The sequence below is a fragment of the Trachinotus anak genome, unplaced genomic scaffold, assembly GCF_046630095.1.
Source record: "Trachinotus anak isolate AG129_WGS33_773 ecotype Australia unplaced genomic scaffold, CSIRO_AGI_Tana_v1 ptg000022l, whole genome shotgun sequence".
Lineage (NCBI taxonomy): Eukaryota > Metazoa > Chordata > Actinopteri > Carangiformes > Carangidae > Trachinotus > Trachinotus anak.
In genome coordinates this window covers 890,088-910,053 of record NW_027273873.1, presented here as the reverse complement: position 1 = coordinate 910,053, position 19,966 = coordinate 890,088, and the positions used below count along the sequence as shown (strand labels likewise).

At 46.3% G+C, this 19,966-nt stretch overlaps 1 protein-coding gene across 5 annotated transcripts in view; it reads left to right on the top strand.

The window, feature by feature from the left end:
- The window catches only part of LOC139606511 (extracellular sulfatase Sulf-2-like), a 69,937-nt gene that overhangs the window by 7,664 nt on the left and 42,307 nt on the right, over window positions 1–19,966 (top strand). For 4 of the 5 annotated variants that reach the window (XM_071458714.1, XM_071458719.1, XM_071458720.1 and 1 more), the window contains exons 2-3: window positions 5,809–5,844; window positions 15,604–15,661. The gene's annotated coding sequence lies outside the window, so the exon portion shown is untranslated. The remainder of the gene's footprint in view (window positions 1–5,808; window positions 5,845–15,603; window positions 15,662–19,966) is intronic. The other variant, XM_071458715.1, reaches the window with a different exon arrangement.

Genomic DNA, 19,966 nt, shown 5'->3' with positions numbered 1-19,966 from the left:
AATGAATTGCTGCTGTAAATGTCACTTTCAATGATTTAGAGTCACTGATGCTGACAGAGTTGTCAGTGCCTAAAATTCAGAGACGCAGGTAAACCAGGCAAAAGTTTTGGCACATTTTGCAATGACAACTATAAACCCCCTTAACCCCCCCATAAAGACAATATACAGTTCACTGCTGCTGCCCCCGAACCCCATGAGCCCCCTGATAATGTCTGCAGTGCACCCATTGTCTGCTTGTGAGGCGTTTAGGGAACATCTGTAAATTATAGCATCTACAATACTCTGCATATGAGGGGTTTAGGGGACATCTGTGAGACGTTCAGAATCATCACTGTTAAAATTTACAGGACAAAGTTCATCAAAGCTGAACTCTCCATTAAAAATTAATTTATTATTGAATCTGCTGATGAAACCAGTTCTATAGAAATCAAGGTTTTTGGTCAAATCAAGTTGAAGCAGGTCTGTTCTGTTCTGGTTCAGTTCAGTAGAATCGTGCTGTGTGGTGCTGAGGGATTCCTGTTACCTTTCACACACTGTAATTCAGAGAAGAAAAGCAAGCAGGTATTGAATGTCTGTCTCTGCTCCTCTGCTCATCCTCTACCTGTGATCTCTGGATCCGTTTGCTCCTGCATTGATGCCAAGTTTGAGAAATCTTGAGTGTTTTGGTGGAGACAGTCGTTAACGTGTGAAGCGTCTGGTTCTTGTAGGTTTCAATAATTTAAAAACCTGTCCTCGGCCTGAGTCTACATCTCTGTATTTTACTGAGTGTGTTGTGTGGTTCAGAAGTGGAACTGGTGAATAAAACAGCAGCAGTCAGACATGATCTCATGATGCCCCATCGGATGGAAACGCACACAAAGAGCGAGGAAGAGAATTAAACTCTGCAGCGCTGTCTCCAGGAGAGGTACTGATTAGGTCAGTGTGTGTGTGTGTGTGTGTGTGTGTGTGTGTGTGTCCTCAGGGCTCCATTAGCTGTGACATGCTGAGTAGAAATGGAGCAGAGTGATTCAGACTGACAGAACAGGGTGAAGACAGGAAGTGAAGTGCGTTTCAGACGAAGGTCACAGATGATTTTCGCGTCCTCTGGGGAAACCTGTTGGTGGTCGAGATGGCGGTTACCACGGTCACCAGAGGCCGACACATCCCAAAATACTCCTTACTCTCACTGCCTCACCATGCAGAGGGGGGGGCACACCTGACACCGACCACCTGTGGAGGACGTGTCCTACAACAGCGCTGGTCCCCAGCATTGACTGACACATGGATTCATCTGTGAGTGAATCAGGGAAACGTTTGGTCAGAGTGAGACCTCACACCTGACAGGTGAATAACACCTGAGCAGGTGATGGATTTAAAGCTTCACTGTCAGGATGAGCTGGAGGAGAGGAGAGGGAACAGGAAGAGGAAACAACAGGAGGCGAGACAAGGAGGTGTCAGGAAAAGAAGATTAAAAACAAGGAGAGGTTAGGAAATTAGGAGAGCAGAGGAAAAAAGAAGAGGAAGAAGCCAGAAGAAAGGAAACATGAAAGCAGGGAGGGGGACGAGGAGAGGAGAGGAAGCAAGGAGAAAAGAGGAAATAAGGAGAAGAGATGAGGAGAGGAGAGGAAGAGGAGGAGTCGAGGATGAGAGAAAGAAACAAGGCTGTACTGAGAAGCTTTTCACTGAAGCATGAAATGAGAATTGGAGGATTTTTACTGGTGGAAAATAAACACACACACACACACACACACACACAGTAACACACTGTCTCATCAGCACTTAAAATTCTGACCCCATCACTTACCCTCCTCATCCTCCCCCCTCGTCCCCCCTCCCAAAATACCTCCTCCTCCCCCGTCACTCTATCTGACCTGGTGGCGCCTCTGTGTGTGTGTGTGTGTGTGTGTGTGTGTGTGTGTGTGTGTGTGTGTGGAGGCGTCAGTGCAGCATCCATCAATACTGAGCAGCAGCAGAATGTGGAAACAGGAGATCCTGTCAGATGTGGATCCTCTCCTCCCTGCTCCTCTCTCCTCTCTCCTCTCTCCTCCTCTGCTCCTCTCCTCTTCCTCTCTCCTCCTCTCCCCTCTCTCTTCCTCTCTCCTCTCCTCCCTCCTCCTCTCTCCTCCTCTGCTCCTCTCCTCCTCCTCTCTCCTCCTCTGCTCCTCTCCTCCTCCTCTCTCCTCTCTCCTCCTCTCTCCTCTCCTCCCTGTTCCTCTGCTCCTCTCTCCTCCTCTGCTCCTCTCCTCCTCCTCTCTCCTCCTCTCTCCTCTCCTCCCTGTTCCTCTGCTCCTCTCTCCTCTCTCCTCCTCTGCTCCTCTCTCCTCTCGCCTCCTCTCTCCTCTCCTCCCTGTTCCTCTGCTCCTCTCTCCTACTCTGCTCCTCTCCTCTTCCTCTCTCCTCCTTGCTCCTCCTCTCTCCTCCTCTCTCCTCCTCTCTCCTCTCCTCCCTGTTCCTCTGCTCCTCTCTCCTCCTCTCTCCTCTCCTCTCTCCTCCTTGCTCCTCCTCTCTCCTCCTCTGCTCCTCTCCTCCTCCTCTCCTCCTCCCTGCTCCTGTGTGAGATCAGACTGATGTCACTGCCTCTAACACATCGTGTTGTTTTCACTTCATGTGAGACACAGAGGAAAGTTACTTCCTGTCTGTCGACGCTGCAGCAGAACATGTTGTTGATTTAAAGTGAAACCTCAAACGTCAGGAAACGTGTCACTTCCTGTGCAGCAGCTCTGACTTTCTTGATAACAGTCAGTTTAAGAACAGGTGAGGTGTGTCACATGACGAGTCAGTGACGGTGAGAGAAGGCTCAGCTGCAGGTCATACACACATCACCAGCTGTGGCTGTGAATACAAGTCAGAGCAGATATCACGTCACATAGATGATGACGTGATATTCCAAGTGCAAACTGACACTTTGTTCCTCTGAAGACGCTCCGAACCTTGACCCAGGGGTTTAGAGGTCAGCGATTAACTCCAGGCTCAGACCACAGGCCGGTTTAACCCTGATTCAAGACTCCCAACAGTCGGAGGAGAAATCTGGTCCTGGGCCTTGCTTGGTCCTGATGTTTGGACCAGATCCTCTGAGGGGTCCTCAGATCCGGTCTCAAACCTCAGTTAAAATCTGGATCATTATGATGACGTCAGTCCTGGAGCAGCTGACACTGTTGCCTAGTAACGGTAAACACTCTAGCTCTTGAGGCTAACGTTAGCTAGCATACTACTGTTGACTGATATTAAAACTGACCAGTTCTTGCTGAAGATTAGAAAACCAGTGTTTTTTTGTCACTGCAAAGTTTCACCAACGTTACAACAAGTTGTTGCACCTCAGGCTCCATTTTGTTTCCATCTCATCACATCACGTGACATCAGCTGAGCTTTTTTCCCTCCATTTTTGGCCTTTTCAGCACAAATGTTGCTGCAGCACGAGCTGCTGGTTGTCGTCCACGTCGTTTTCCCTCCAACCACACATGGCAGTTGTTGTTCTCGGGGCAGTTGTGGGGGCAGGACTCCAGCGGCTGCTGAGCAGTGGTTGAGCTTGTTGTCTGCTGTGTTTACTCAGTCGTCAGGTTTGTGCTGCTTCCTGTCAAAGACGAAAACCTCAGCAGGTTGGTGGAAACCTGTGTGTTTCTGTGCAGTTTGTCTGAGCAGCCGACAGAGACGAGTCCTGTGTCACTGTGTGAACAATGTTACAGATAAAACAGGGAAATGATTTGACTGACAAAATAAGGTTTGACTCAGCCTGTGATTCAAATCATCAGTGTTCAGGTTGCGGAGTCTGTGGACTGTCCACGTCTCTGTGGACAGGGAGGCGGGGCTAAATACACCTGAAACCTTGTCAGTACAGAGAGCCAGAGTTAGCATTAGCACAACCACTAACACTGTGTCAGCCACTGCCAGTTACAAGCTAACAAACAACATAAACAAATGAAAGATGCTAACTACGCTAACGGTTCTGGTCCGTCTGCTAGTCTCTGATTCTGGTCTCAACAGACTCCTCCTCTGAGTCTGGGTCTGACTGAGGCTCCAACATGAGGCTGAGTCTCTGATGTTTCCTCCTCTAACATCTTCATCCTCTCTGCTCTGTCACCTGGACACCTGGAGCCAGCAGGTGGTGGGCGGGGCCAAGGCCTGATCCAGGTTTCTCCATCAGGAAGTCAGAGTAGATGAGCTTCAGAGCAGTTTTTATGAAAACTAGATTTGAATCAGAGGATTTTTACACAGTTTAAAACTTGTCTGGAGGAAGTTGAACAGTGAAAAATGTGTTTTTTAACTCAGACCTGGAGTCGAGGTGGACCAGAGAGTCTAGAGATCAGGTTCAAGTTCAGGTCGATGACCTGCCTGAAGACCTCTACTGTGTGGTCTTATTATCCAGCCAACACACACACACACACACACACACACACACACACACACACACACACACACACACACACACACACACACACCATGAACCCCCCAGACAGACCACCAGCCCAGCTAATTGGAGATGTTGTATCACCTCCCTCGTGTCTCTTGCTCTTTCTGTTTCTTTCACACACACACACACACACACACACACACACACACACACACACACACACAGAACAACCCAGTGGGAATTGGCAGCTCGGAGCGAATTGAGAGAGAAGGCAGAAAGTCATTACTTCTCTCACTAGATTGTGTGTGTGTGTGTGTGTGTGTGTGTGTGTGTGTGTGTGTGTGTAATCCCGCCATCAGTATGCCGGTCATGCTTTGGAACAGAAGGAAGGAAATTGAAGAGAGAGAGAAAGAGAGGAGGGAGAGAATGAGAGGAGGGGGGAGGCGACAGTCCAACATGGAGTTCTTTTGATTACAGATGGTAAATGTGCCTTCAGTCACCTCCTCCTCCTCCTCGCCTCCTCGCTCCTTCTCACTCGAGGGATTTGAGGTGGATGTGAGAAGAATCCCTGACCAGCCTCTGGGTGTGTGTGTGTGTGTGTGTGTGTGTGTGTGTGTGTGTGTGAGAGGTGGTGTTTTTATTACAGTGCAGACCGCTGTCGTGTTTTTAAAGCCGGGGTCACAGAGGTCGTCTGCCAGAAGTTCAGAGCTGAAAACTGTTTTGTACCTGAAGCTTCTGTTGTTGTTCCATCATATTCTATTATTAAAGCATCTGAACTCATTTCAGTCTGAAATCGAGGATGATGATGAAGAAGGTGAATTTCTTTTTTTAAAGCTCCATATTTTACTCTTCTTCTGTGGTTTATTTGAGGTGTTGATCTCCATCAGAAGATATATTTGTGGTTTTAAGAACCAAAAACCATCTCAGTGTAGTTTTACATCTCCTCTCTCAGGCTTCTCTCTGGAGCTCTAGTAACAACAGGTCAGTCGGCCAATCAGAAGAGAGGATCTGAGCCTCTCTTCTGATTGGCTGACTGTTTTCTGAGTGATCCAATAAAAATACAGCAGATTTCAGGTAAACACTCAGAGAAACCAAATCCTGCAAGGTTGGATGGAGGGTCCAGGTGGGCGTGGCTGAGGGCGGTGACTTCTTTGTTGCCTTGAGATAATGTATATTATGATTTGGCGCTACACAAATAAAATTGAATTGAAATTGAAATTGAATTGTGACATCACAAAGTTCCAGAAGTCCTGACGGCTGGTTTTAAGGCTCAGTTTCTGAATACAGGCTGTGTGCATTTCTCTGTGGAGGCTTTGATACTTTCACAGTATTAATATAGAACCTAGACCTGCTTTATAATCACAAAAACATGGACATCTGCCTTTAGACTGTGTGGAGCTTTAAAAACCACCTGTGCTCTGTGGAGCTGCCGTCACTGAGCCTCTGTTAACGCTCTCGTCTGTCTCTTCTTGTCTCTGCAGGTCTGAGTGCAGCAGGATCCTCGACTCGCTCTCCAGGTAAATCTGTTTGTGTTGATCAGTGATTCAGCCTCTCAGGCTGCTGGTTGGTTAACGGGGACAGAGCTGGCAGACAGATGGAAACAGCTGTGGTGTGAATAGAAAACACTTTATTTCAAAATATCAAATAATTGTTCTGCAGTCAAAACTAAATTATCCCATCAGACATGAGAAAAAGCAGGTTTGTGTTTGTGTAACCTGCTGTAAGTCAGTTACCTCATTACTGAACTGGTCATACGACCATCTGAAGATATTAAATCTGATCTGAGCTCAGTTTGTCTCTGACACTGCCTTGTCCTCAGTAAAACCAGAATAATCTCAGAATGATGAGACTTAGTAACAGCTCCACACAACTATTATTTCTAATCCTAAGGAAACAGGACATTAAGTTTTAATCACAAGAAAAGCTTGTTATCTCGAGATATCAAGGCCACGAAGCTGCAGTGTTTCTTTGGAGGTGTGGTTGGATTGAAGGAGAATTACTGTGTGTGTGTGTGTGTGTGTGTGTGTGTGTGTGTGTGTGTGTGTGTGTGTGTGTGAGTGAGTGACTGACCAAGGCTTGACTAGCAGAAAATCTCTGAAACCAAAAACACTCTTACCACGAGGACACAGATGGGAGGAGACAAGGCCAAGTGAGAGAGGTGACAATGAGTGTGTGTTTTTGCGTGTGTGTTTGTTACAGATACACATGCATTGTTATACTCTCTCTCTCTCTCTCTCACACTCACACACACAGAGTCCATTCCCTGTTGTGACCCAGTAACAGGAGCCTCACATTCTCACATTCCTGATTAATGATGCAGGTTGGACCCAAACAATGAAAACACACACACACACACACACACACTCACTTTCACTTCAGCTGAACTCTCGTGTGAAGTCATCACATCCAAACATGAAGCCTGAAGGATGAAGGTGGTGCATTCAAGGACCTCCAGTAACTTGTTCCTCCTGTTTCCATCAGTTGTTAACACACAGAAGAGTTTTAGAGCCACAGTTGAGTAGAACCCAGTGAGTCAGGCTAATGAGCAGATCCTCAGTGATCTGGGTCTGATCCAGGTTCCTCTGAGAGCTTCACGAACTGAACTGGAGCTGCTTGAGATTCCTGAGGCCTCTTCAGCTCAGGTCCAGGTATTTAAATCAGTTTCACATTTAAGTCAGAGTTTGGCCGATGCTGCACTGGGCTGGGAGCTGAGGCTGCTGCCGACCTGTCTGGATTGTTCCTCTGAGAACTTATGAAGCAGACGTTCAGGAGGTTTTGACCTGGAGCTGAATTCTCCACAAACATCTCCCCCTCTCCCCAACAAACAGAGCAGCTGATCAGAACCAGTAAAAACTCTGAATCAAATTGTTTCACATTTGAAGCCAGTGATTGGTTGACGCTCTCCAGTGACACAGGACCTCTCTGATTGGCTGGAGCTGAGCTGTCTAACATTTCCTCAGCTTGTTTCTCTGATAACAGTTTGACCTTCTGTCAGGCAAACAGGCGACAGGCGACCAATGAGACGGAGCGTTACCGTGATTAAAACACAGACGACACAGATTCCTCTGGTTTGAGAAACATCTGAGATGATGTAAGAACAGAAAACTGTTGGATCAGGATCCACAGCAAAAACCATCATTTTTTGAAACAAGCTTTCCACCAGAATTTCCTGTAATCTGCTCAAATTCTGTGACCAAACAAACAAACTGGACCATGAACATATCAAATACCTGTCAGTGCTTCAGACCTGCTGCTGGAGGACCAGTCAGACCTGATCAGACCACAAGCTTCACACTGAGCATCAAGTGTAGGAGGCAAAAACAAGAGTGTAGTTCACTGTAGGTGTCAGTGTGTAGTCGCTGTGTGTAGTCACTGTGTGCAGTACCACAGAGCTATATCTGTGTTGTTAACGGAGACGAGTGAAGGTGAAACAGTGAAGACGTTGAGGCAGAGTTTGTGTTTGAGGCTGAACTCCCTGCAGATGATTCTGGTTCAGCTCCAGATGACCTGCACTCCTCCACATTCCTGTGTGTGTGTGTGTGTGTGTGTGTGTGTGTGTGTGTGTGTGTGTGTGTGTGTGTGTTTTCCCACATGTGTTTCTGATCACTGAGTGGAGACGGAGCGAGAGGTGGAGGAGATGAGACAGAAAACACAGGAGGCGTCACGTCGACACCCCGACATCTTCTTCAGTCTCTGTTTCACTTTGACTGAGTGATTGATTGATTGATTGACTGTCTTATTGATTAAGTGATTTGTTGATGTATTTTTTCATGTAGAGACTGAATCACAGTCTGTGTTGTGAAACCGTGTGTCTCCTCCGGTGGATCTCATGTTACTGCAGATATGATGATGTGTAGGATTCATCATCTGTCTCTTGACTCTAAGATAAGTAACGTATACGACGTGGTCCGGCCAGCAACAACACAAAGGTTCCTGTCATTGGCTCCTCACAGTGACAGGACTTAACATCAGAGATAAACAGTGAACAGAGTTTTTAAATGTTTTTAAAGATCTCTTAGTTTGAAAACATTAAAAAATATTATATATCACAGAACAGTTTATGCTACACTGTAAATTGTCATGATTCTTTTGAAAAACTAAATAAAGGGATTCTTATTAGAAAACTATTATCAGTCTATATGATGAATATGATACTAATATTCTTTCTGATTTCTTTTATAGTCTCAAAAGTCCAGGTCACATGATGAATACTGATCCAGCTCCATAAACCTGAACAAACTCAACAAATAGATAGATACACACACACACACACACACACACACACACACACACACACACAGAGTCATGTATCATGTTGTTAACCTGCCATGTTGACAATACTTTCTGCTAATGGCAGTGACCCCTGGGACTGAACCAGTGCAGCTGTGCAGAGTGTGTGTGTGTGTGTGTGTTCATAGGGCTGATTGAGAGTTAAACTAACATCAGTGTGGGAAGTACAGAGAGATGACATCAGTCCAGACTCAGAAGAAATTATTTGCAAAATTCAAATGTTGTTGTCAGCAGTCGTCAGCACTGATCTGCGAGCTGATTGGTCGTCTGAGCAAGAAAACACGTGTCTGGGTTTTGGACAGAACGAGATTTCTGAATATGTCAAAATACGATTCAATTAATCAGAAAAATAATTAGCAGATGAATAAAAAAAGGAAATAAAATATTGTTTAGCCCCCCCCCCCAGATAAGGTGACTCTGATACACACTCAGCTGATTACCTGGATAAATCTAAACCAGCAGCCTCTGTAATAAATCCTGCATTAATCAGGGTTAGAAGCTTCAGCGTATCAATACTGAACCTGCTGTCAGGTCTGATCTGCTGTTTTTATACCAGCACTGTGTCTATAGGAGCTCACTGTACTGTGTGTGTGTGTGTGTGTGTGTGTGTGTGTGTGTGTGTGTGTGTGTGTGTGTTTATGAATATGTGTGTATGTACAGTGTGTGTGTGTGTGTGTGTGTGTGTGTGTGTCCAGTGGTCATGTCCCAGCAGAGCTCTCCTGCTCTCCATCAGTCTATTTCTGTCTCTGAGTAGGCAGGATGGATGAACCGCCCAGAGGGATGGAGAGAGGGATGAAGAGAGAGAGAGAGAGAGAAAGAGAGAGACAGCTGGAGATAGGGGAGGAGGTGAAGGAGGAGAGGAGAGTGTATATGATGTATTTTCGTCCTCGTGTTTTGATCGACCTGTGTCGCTCGGTGAAGCTCTTTGTGTTGAATCTGTTTTGTTTACAGCTTGTAATAAAGTAATTGGAGCTGACTTCACAGGAAGATAGACAGAGACGGGGGGACGGGGGGGACGGGGGGGACGGGGGGTAATTCTGTAATGGAAGATGTAAACAGGCTGTGGATGGAGAGAGTGAAGGAGGAAGAAGCTGAGGAGAGAAGAAGTGTGAAGATGAACGAGCAGTTGTATGATTTTAAACAGTTCTGGACAAAAAGTCGACAGCAATGAGAGAAACGTGGTGAAATCTTCGATCCAGGACCAAACTGTGGTCAGAGGGTGTTGGACCAAAGGAGCATGACATCAGAACTATATGCTTCACATTTTTACACTGACTCCTCTGTCAGAGTGTTTCCTCCTCAGAGACTCATGAGGTGGATCAGGTTCAGGTCAGTAGAGACTCGGTGTCAGGACTCAGTTCTACATCTGTTTCATCAGTGAAGGAGATCAGGTGAAGAAGTGACCTGAGAGTCAGAGTCAGAGCTGGTCAGACATGTTGGGGGGGTTAGAGGAGTGAGGAGAGGAGGAGCTCTCTGAGGAGAGGAGGCTTCAGGAGCTGCTTCCACCATCAGGAACCACAGACCAGAACCGTCTGGACTGAGACTACAACGTAATCATGGTCTGGACCAAAGTCTGGGTGCAGGACTGAGTCAGGTAAGACCTTAAAGCTGCAGGACCAGGAGACAGAGACAACATGGTCAGAGAAGGAGAGCTGGTCCTCAAACATGACACCAGGGTTCTCGTGACCTTGGTCAGAGTGAGAGATGAAGAGGCGGTCTTGATGTTGTGATGAAGAGTCTGATTGGCTGGTTCGACTAAGAGCTCAGTCTGAGAGGTTTAGTTGAAGCTGTTGTTCCTTCATCAGTTACGTCAGAGACACAGGCTGAGGTCCACGCAGACTGTGGGGCCGTCTGGTGGGAACCACAGCTATGACGAGAAGCCATGTGAGTGGATAACTGGACCCAAGGAGGTGGTGTATATTGTAAAGGGGAGGGGTCCCAGTACCGATCCTTGGGGCACTCCAGGGGGAGGGGATGGGATAAGCACGTTTGTCCCTGTCATGACACACAGAAGAAGAGCCCAGTGAGACAGGATTCAAACCAAGGAAGCACTTTACCCGATGCCCAGGTCACAGAGTACGAAGAGCAGGATGTGGTGGTTCACTGTATCAAAGGCTGCTGGTCCAGTAAGATAAGAACTGAGGACTGAGCTGCGGCTCCAGCTGCCCTGAGGGCTCCTGTCACAGACAACAGAGCTGTTTCATGGAGCGGTCGCTCTTGAAGCCCGCTGGGTTTGGATCAAGGAGATTGTTCTGCAGGAAGAAACAGCTCAACAACATGCTCCAGCCTCTTCCACAGTAACAGACAGTGATATTTCAAGTGTCTGTCGTTAGCTCTGACATGTCTGTGAAAACAGCAGCTAATAAGTTCAAGAAATTACTTTCTCACTCTGGTTAATTTTTTTTATCTTACGGAGCAGATGACAGTGATGTTAAGTACCTGCGCTGCAGGGAGATGTGGTTTTAATGCTCACACAGTCATCACTTTAATTTAAGTTCGTAAAGGTTTCAGCCTCTAACTGGATGAAGTGCTGCAGTAGATCCTCAGTTATCTTGGAAAAGTCAACCTTCATTTTATCAGAAACACAGATGAAAGTTTTCACAGATGAAAGAAATATCTGAGCTTTAGAAACGTGTCTTCAGTAACAGTCAGTGACCTCACAGCAGCTCCCTCCCCCCACATTCACTGTGACCAGCAGAAGTCCACCAGTGGGTTCCCACTTGATTTACACATCTGGACAGGTGTTTTAATGTAACTGTAAGATGATCTGGGCTTGGATTGTAAATCGTTGGTGAAAACACACCTGCTCACAGGTGACCTGTGTGGACGTCACTGCCCACGACAGCTACATAAATCAGCAAAAGAAAATGCAAATTATTGTGTGTTTCCTGCTGTTATTCAAATTGTAGGGGTGGGTTGGTTTGTTGAGATAAACTGATAACTGGCACCAGTTTTCTAGTCTGTGCCATTAAACTGCTGCAGAAGAAGAGGAAACATCCAGTGGTGAAAAACATGAATGAAATATGACTTGTCTGTTTGTTTCATGCATTTATTTCAGCTACAGCTGTTTTCAAATTGAAAATGCACATAAAGCAGGTGGATGGAAACCTACAACAGAGAGGCGTACATGTGGAAGTTAGCATGAGAGCTGCAGGTGTGTTTGAGCAGATTGTAGTTAGTGATGCAGCTCTTCCTTTTTACCTGTGGTGCTTTTTTCTGCTCGAGTTCACACAGAAACAAAGAGCTGCAGGAGAAACCTGGGAGGGAGGCTCAGGTAAAAACTATGAAAATATTTGAAAAAACAGCAGCAGTGTCACAGAAAATATGAAATTCAAATTTAGTAATCATGGACATGAATCATGGACAGAAATACAACCAATATAAATTATATATAAACAGCAGCTGAGCAGAAATGTCAACCTGTGTCCAGGTGTCTTCCTGATATATTCCTGTTCTCATCTCACAGGCTGGAACATGAAAATCAAAATGTCAGCCAGCGTTTCCTCTGAATGAAGACATCAGTTTATCTGTCAGAGTCAAACATCTTGTCTCCACTCGTCTCTCTGACTCACTGTTTGGTATGTGGGGAATCAGGACGCTTGTAACTGGCATCAGGAACCTGGCACAGTGTTCAGCTTCATCAGGCTCCTACACAGCGAGGAACAGTCTAATCTTTAGCTTTAGCTTCTTCTTAGCGGTGCTCATCCACACGTCCTGGGGAGACAGTGACTCGTAGGGGAACTATATGAGCTGCTGAGGTGTTTGCTGATGTGCCGGCCAGCTGGGAACATGCAAGTGCTGGACATGCAGGAAAGAGTTGAGCCGGTCGGGAGTCCGGCACAGGTGGAGACCCAGAGCAGGAATCCTCCGTAGACCAGACCGTCTCGTTTTGGTTCAGCCTTTGTGGTCTACGACCCTATGAACCACCTCCTCTGAAGGAGGCGGCCCCTGCACTGGGACTCAACTACTGTTGGCTTAGTAGTGGTGATTCTCTCTGACCAATCAGAAGTCTACAGTGTTTTCTCATGACCTTTTAATTTCGCCTCATCTCTCTGGGAACCTCGGTGGAGGTGATATCAAAAAAAGATTCTAGATTCTATCTACAACTTTTGTCCACTGGAAAACCAAACAAGTTGAGTGGAGTCGGGTCGAGTCGGTGCTCTGCAGTGAGAGGAGGTGTTGGTGAACGTCCACAAATGCTCCTTATGTTTACGCGTCAGGTTACAAACTTCCTGTCCTGCAGGAAGTAGAACGACCAGTCAAATACTACGATGTGTTTGGTCAATCAACACATTGAAACGGTCCTTTAGCATAGATAACAGAGGCACGACTGAGTAGTGTTGCAGCAAAGAGTGGAGTGGAGACCTGGCGGAGGATGGGGGGGGGCTCAGATTGAACTCAGAGTGCGGCTGAGAGAGAGGCAGCAGCTGCTTCCTCTCCTGCTCTGAGGGAAACAGCTGCTTGTACGGTGGAGAGTATCACCTCAGGGACTCACAGTGACACACACACACACACACACACACACACAGCTCCCCTGTGTGTAGGTCAGCAGGCTACCAGGTGTAGGTGGAGGACAGGTGAGAGGAAAGAGGAGGTGGTGGAGCAGAGGGAGGTGGGGAGGAGGTGCTGGGTGGAACTCATGACCGCTGCTTCATACAGCCTTCAGCTATTTGTAACAAAAGATAAATAAATAAAAAAGACAAATGTCCCCGGCTCTGTGGAGGACAAACGAAATCTTCCCTCCGGCTCTGCTCTGCTGCTGTTTCAGAAACTCTACAGCAGAGAGGGAGATTACAACAACACCAGAGAGAGGCTGGAGATAAATCCTGGGAATCACTCTGTCCTTGGGCCCTGTGCTGCTTTAAAGCGTCAGTATATAAAACATCCAGAGGACCCGTCTCATCAGCGACACCTGTGGCCGTTAAAGGAACTGCAGCGTTCTCCTGATTGTCCACAAGACTGAACGTGACTTGACATGATCATGTTGGTTGACGACACAGCGCGAAGACCAAGTGTGAGACTGTGGTTTGCCGTTATGAGATTAAAGCGTAACATCGTCATCAGCTGACGTTGACCCTGACGCCGGTCTCATTCCCATTTGATCAGACAGCTTCACCAAATTTTTTTTTTTTTTTGGCTCATGTGGAGTTTGTGTTGTGCCGGGGGTCGTTTGTTGGCGTTAGCAGACTTCATTTCTAAGCTAACATTAGCTAGCTGCACAGTGTTGGTGCTGCAGGGAGCAGAGGTGAAGCATCGAGGCAAAGAAGAAGAAAGTGAAGATAAACATCAACCGAGTCGTTGGTCTCATCATAAAACTTCACAGGAAGTTCACTGCAGTCGCTCCTCTGCCTCTAGATTCAGCTCTAATGGAGCAAAGTCAGTGATCAAATAAAGAAAGTTTGATAGAAAAAAGTTTCCTGCAGACACACACACACACACACACACACACACACACACACACACACACACACACACACACACACACACACACACACACACTGAAGTGCGCAGCAGAGAAGAAGGGTCACCTGGAGAGATTCTCCATTTCCTGTCAGCCTCGCCAACTTCCTGTCACCATATTGATTTACTGTTCCATTACTCTACCTATGGAGCTGTGTGTGTGTGTGTGTGTGTGTGTTTTAAGGCACAGTGAGTAGGAGTGTGCACAATTCTGTGTTTTAGCTTTGTGTGTCAGATATTGTTTCAGTGGGCATGTGTCTGAGCTTTGTGTGTGTGTGTGTGTGTGTGTGTGTGTGTGTGTGCGTGTGTGTGTGTGTGTGTGTGTTTCCCAAAGGCCTGCATCTCTGGCACACTGCCTCACTGGAGTAATTACAAACACACAGATACACAGTCTCAGGTGGAGGATGAGCAGCAGCAGTTGTTACCATGGTGTCATTATCACCGTGCCAACTGACCGACCATCAGAGTGTGTGTGTGTGTGTGTGTGTGTGTGTGTGTGTTTGCTGACATTAACTTTGTGTGTATCTACTTATTTTTATCCATATTTTACCATCTCTAGATCATATGACACAGCTGTGTCAAATCTTTGACATCATCTACCAATCAGAGCTGCCCTCTCCAAACGTCTCTGACTAAACCTGTTTTTCATTGATAATTCTAACTGTTCAAAGGTTTTTTATAAATGAAGTTAATTTGTTTTATACATGAGGTCGTTTGTCAGGCGGCGGGAGGTCTGCAGGAAACAAACAGGATTATTTCACAGTAAAACAGAAAGCATTTACAGAAGGTCTGGAGCCGCGGCGCGTCCTGTGGATCACAGACAGGCTGGTTTCACAGCTGAGCTCTAATCAGACTCTAATGTGAGTCTATTTTGGTTTGTGTGACATGAAAACATTTGCACGCCTCAGGCTGAGACTGGTCACAGTTCACAGATGTTAAACAAGAGGAAACACGAACACGACAAGTGTTTCCAGTCGAGGCCAATTCGCTGAGCTGAAACATGATCAAACCTAAACAACCCAGAACCACACGAAGGGCAGAGAGAGGACGGGACATGAACCGTCCCACCCACCTCTCTGAAGGTCCCACACAGCAGCAACCACAGTGAACTGTGGGGATTTTATTTCTTCACCTGGAGAGAAAAAGGGGCAGAGCGTCGTTCAGGTGCGCTCTGGCAGCACTACACCTGTGGTCACATGGTCTGACGACGTCGCCACAGAAACTGCCCACACTTCAAACAACCTTTACTCTGGTCTCTGAACGCTGTCAGAACGTCGGTGAACCACACTCAGTACTGCACCTGAACACATCCACCACACACACACACACACACACACACACACACACAGACACAGAGCAGTGAAGCTGCTGCTGTTCAGACGTGGTGCGACTGTTAATTCTTGACCTTGGGAACGATCAGTGACACCTCCACGGGTCCTGACTGCAGCGCCGCTGCTTACTGACGCTGCCTCTGGTTCGTTTGTGGGTTTTAAACTAATTTGCGTCTTTGTGTGTGTTTGTTTCAGGTCCCTGCCGAGCTGAACATTGTCAAACACTGATTACACTCCAGAGCATCTACACAAGGTAACACACACACACACACACACACACACACACACACACACACACAGAACCAATTAGTAATTAGTTGGCATGTGTGTGATGAATTCTTTGGTTTGTTGGGCTGCTGCAGCAGGTCAGGCACCACATCCATCATCAAAACAAACACACACACACACACACACACACACACAAAAACCACTGAGGTGTGTATGTTTCTCATCTGTATCCATGGTAACATTTGGGTACATGTGGCATGTGAAAAAGCTTTTACACAGCTGATAGTTTGTGTTGTGTTGTACAGCAGCAGCAGTGTGTGTGTGTCTCTGCTCTGCAGGTTGTGTTGTTTGTGTCTGTCAGAGCAGCCAGAGGTCAAAAGGTCAAGCAGCGCTGCAGCTAGCCTGCTAACTGATTAGTTCAGCCTGCTGCTGGCAATGAGGCTGACTGCAGGAGGCACACACACACACACACACATACACACACATACACACACACATATACACACGCTGCCAAACGATGCCAGAGGCCCAGTAGGCTGTAGCGTGCCATTGCTCTCTCTCTCAGTGGATCTTGTTTCTGAGGCGCCTCAGTGGCTCAGTCACTGCACAAGTTGGAAACTTTCCCGTTCTTCCTCACCCCCCCCCCCCACCCCCTCCTCCTCTGCTTTGTATGATCAGAACCTGAGACCTGCGTGTCGTCTTCATGTTTCTGCTGTTTTATGCAGCTCAGATGTTGAAGCTTCAGGGCAGCTGCAGCTGCGTTGTCGATCTGTTTATGTGAAAACTCAGCTGCTGGTTCAGCCTGAAGATCATGTGACTGGTGATGTGGAGCTGATCACCTGCGTCGGAGCCTGAGGAAGAGAACTACAGGTCTCAAACTTCACGCTGAGTGATGATGCAGAGGAACATGAATTCAGGTGAAATCTTTTTCATGTAGGGTTTCATCAGAGGGCCAGAGGCCACGTCGGCTGTGAGCTCTGTGTGGATCCAGCTTCTTCTTCTTCTTTTAGCCAAACCTGAGCAGCTCAGCAAGGAGTTCACTGTGGTCAGTCCTCGTTGTTTTCCTTTGCCCTGCTGAAGTCGATCGATATATTTCTGATCCATGCAGTGTTTCAGACCCTCCTGACATCGCTCAGTCTTGACCTTGGAAACAGTTTCAAGTCTTGTTTAGGAGCCGGTGACCACATCACAGCGTCTGCTGGAGCTCAGGTGAAGACGATCAGTCTCACGAACTGTTCATCATTTTAAGATTAAACACAGAGGCTACGTCAACAGTGCTGCGTTCATTTTAATATGAGAACAATCGTTTTAGCTCCGTATCAGAAATAACACTAACACACCTGAAAACACATCACATGACCATTCACATACACTGAGCATGTGCAAGCCAGTGTAAACAGGAAACAGATCAAACAAACAAACAGGAGGAAGCTGTGCTTTAGCTGGGGACTATTTTCAGTGGCGGATTAATCCACATTGGAACTCTAGTGAGTATTTGTGGCAGCAGGAGCTTGTGTGTGAGTGTGAGTCTAAATGAACTACAGTGTGTGTGTGTGTGTGTGTGTGTGTTCATGTTGTCACCCAACAACAGTGTGGTTCACTGATGCGTTGTAATTGTTTCTGGAAACGGTGGCGCTCTACGGCTCAGAGGGAAGCTGGTGCAAACCTGAAAACTCCTGCTGCTGTTGCTTCCCATTAAAAGCTTTCCAGCGGGAAACAGACACAGGGAATGTGCTGTGTGTGTCTGTCTGTGGTTTGTTTGTCTTTTACCTCTCGAAAAACTCACGTCTCGTAATCTACTCTCCAGATTTTAGTGAATTTTTCAGTGCATCTTCGTGCTCCTCAGAGGATGAACGCTGCTGATTTTGGTGACCTCTGACCTTTACTGAATCATCACTGTCTCAAGAGCTGCTCCCTCAACACTGATCATCAGAATAATCAGTGTAGAAGCAGCCAAATCAAATCTCTATAACAGATCATAGATGGATAGATAGATAGATAGTCAGTCACCATCTGTGTATCTGTAGCTGCTCTTTCGCCTCCATTAGTCAATAATAATCAGCATCATGTACGGTTGCCATGACAACATCACTTGAAAAAGAGTGAAGCGGGAGATGTTCTTTTAGCCAGTCGGACTTTCTCTCTCTCCTGTGTCCCTTTTTCTGAACTCTCTCCATCATCTGTGTTGTAGGACTGGATTTGAATCTGAAAGCTCTTTTGTTGTGTGTCTGAAAGGAGCTCTCGCACATGCACACACACACACACACACAGAGCGAGGACTCGATCAGCCAAATTGGTGCAGCAGAAACTGTGGAGAATACAGAGCAGTGGAGCTGATTTCTCTTTGCTCTTCACTGCACAACAAATTCATTTCTGGCTTCGCTCTTTAAAAACGACAGGAAACTGTGCAGGTCTGACAGAAACAGCTGCTCACTCCCACCTCCAGCAGCACCTCCACCTCTCTGTCAGCGCCACTTTGGTCTCCACCGGCTCCTCTGCAACAACAACACTGTAAAAACATCCAAAAATAAGAAACAACAACTATTAAAATCAAACCTTCACATCTTAACTCTGCAACAGGATTCACAGATTACTCACAAAAACACTCAACAAAAAATGAGAATCATAAGACGTCCATCAAACTTAAAAATAAGGAATTTCATGTCACGATCAAATCTGATAATATGTTTGTTTTCAGATAATTTGACAAAACAATGTTTTGCAAAATTAAGATGGAAAAAGTTTCTATGTCGCACAAAACTGTGATGAAATGCAGCTCCTCGAAGAAGTGATGACAGATTAACGAGTGATTCTCTTTCATCATGAACTCTGACCTTTGTTCTCCAGGAGGTTTTAGGATCTTGTCTAAACTCTTTAAAATCATCAGCATTTGTTCTGGACGTGAGAAAATCACTTTACACCAAATATCTGACGTTTTATCAGACGAAAGGTTTACAGTCATATTTGTCGTTTGTTGTCATCATATTGTGTTGTGCTTCACAAGGATCAAATAACAAAAGAAGCAACAAACACATGCTGACAAATTAATCTAAATAAGAATAAAAACACAATAAAAACACAAATATAGAAGTTATGTTAATGTTGTTATGGTTGAAATAACATGGGGTCAAAGGTCAGGGTTGGAGGTGCTGTGATTCAGGATAATAACACAAAATGAAGTTTTTAGTTCCTCAGCTGAGAGCGTGTTACACACAAACACATACACACACACACACACACACACACACCTGTGGAAAGTTTGTGATGATCAAAGTCTTCATAGTGTGTGTCTCTCAGTGTGTGTGTGTGTGTGTGTGTTTGTTTGTCACTGTGTGTGTGTCAGAGGTGAGTGTTTCACATGGTCACAGCTTTCTAATGGAGAAAGTAATTACCTTCTGGCAGCCTGCACACACACACACACACACACACACACACACACACACACACACACGCCTCCTCATCCTCAGCGGTTACTGCAGGTGAACACACTGATGATCAGTGTTGTGGTCAGTGTGACTCTAAAGTCGGGATGAATATTAATATTTATCTTTAATAAATCATTTCTGAGACTGATTTCACAGTGAAGAGCAGCGACGGGATGTTTAGTCATTCGTGTTTTACTTCATCAGTCACTTCCTGTGTGAGAGGAGCGAGACGTGGGAGGACAAATGCCTGTCCATCAATCTGTCTGTCACCGTGTCAGCTGAGCCGCTGCCTGTCGAGCTGAGACGAGTTCATTAGTCAGATAAATCATCTCACACTCGCGCCCTGAAGCTAATGTTAGCCTCACAGCGCTAGCTCTCAGTGTGAGGACATGAACCCTGGATTCTTCCTGTGAGGAGCAGAGATGACCTCAGTGCTGCTGTTCCACCTTCAGTGTCCACAGGTGGGCTTTTTGTCCTGATGGTGGCGCCGTGGGGTTCTCTGGGGGGGGTGAATACTCTCTGACAGTAGATATTTCCTCTGGAGCAACTTTTCTTCTCTTTTCTCTGCTGCGTTTTGTTTGTGCTGCTGAAGACAGCGTTCAGCTCAGGTCGTCAACAGAGTCACGTTCCTTTATTTACATCCTGTTTTTCTCTTGTTGGGTTGGTTCATTAGTAAAACGTCTCACATCCATGTGGTACGGTGGCCTCCAGGGCAACAGCACAATGCAAAAGCAACAATTTGTGTTGTGGCTTTTGTATTGTCTGGCCACCATAATGTGGAGCCTGGAGGGTGGATATGTTCTGTTCACTGGATGGATGGATGGATGGAAAGTGATGTATAAATGAGGTGAAGGGTGATGCATGGAGAGAGCTGATGATAGAGATGGGGAGGTGTTTGGGTGGAG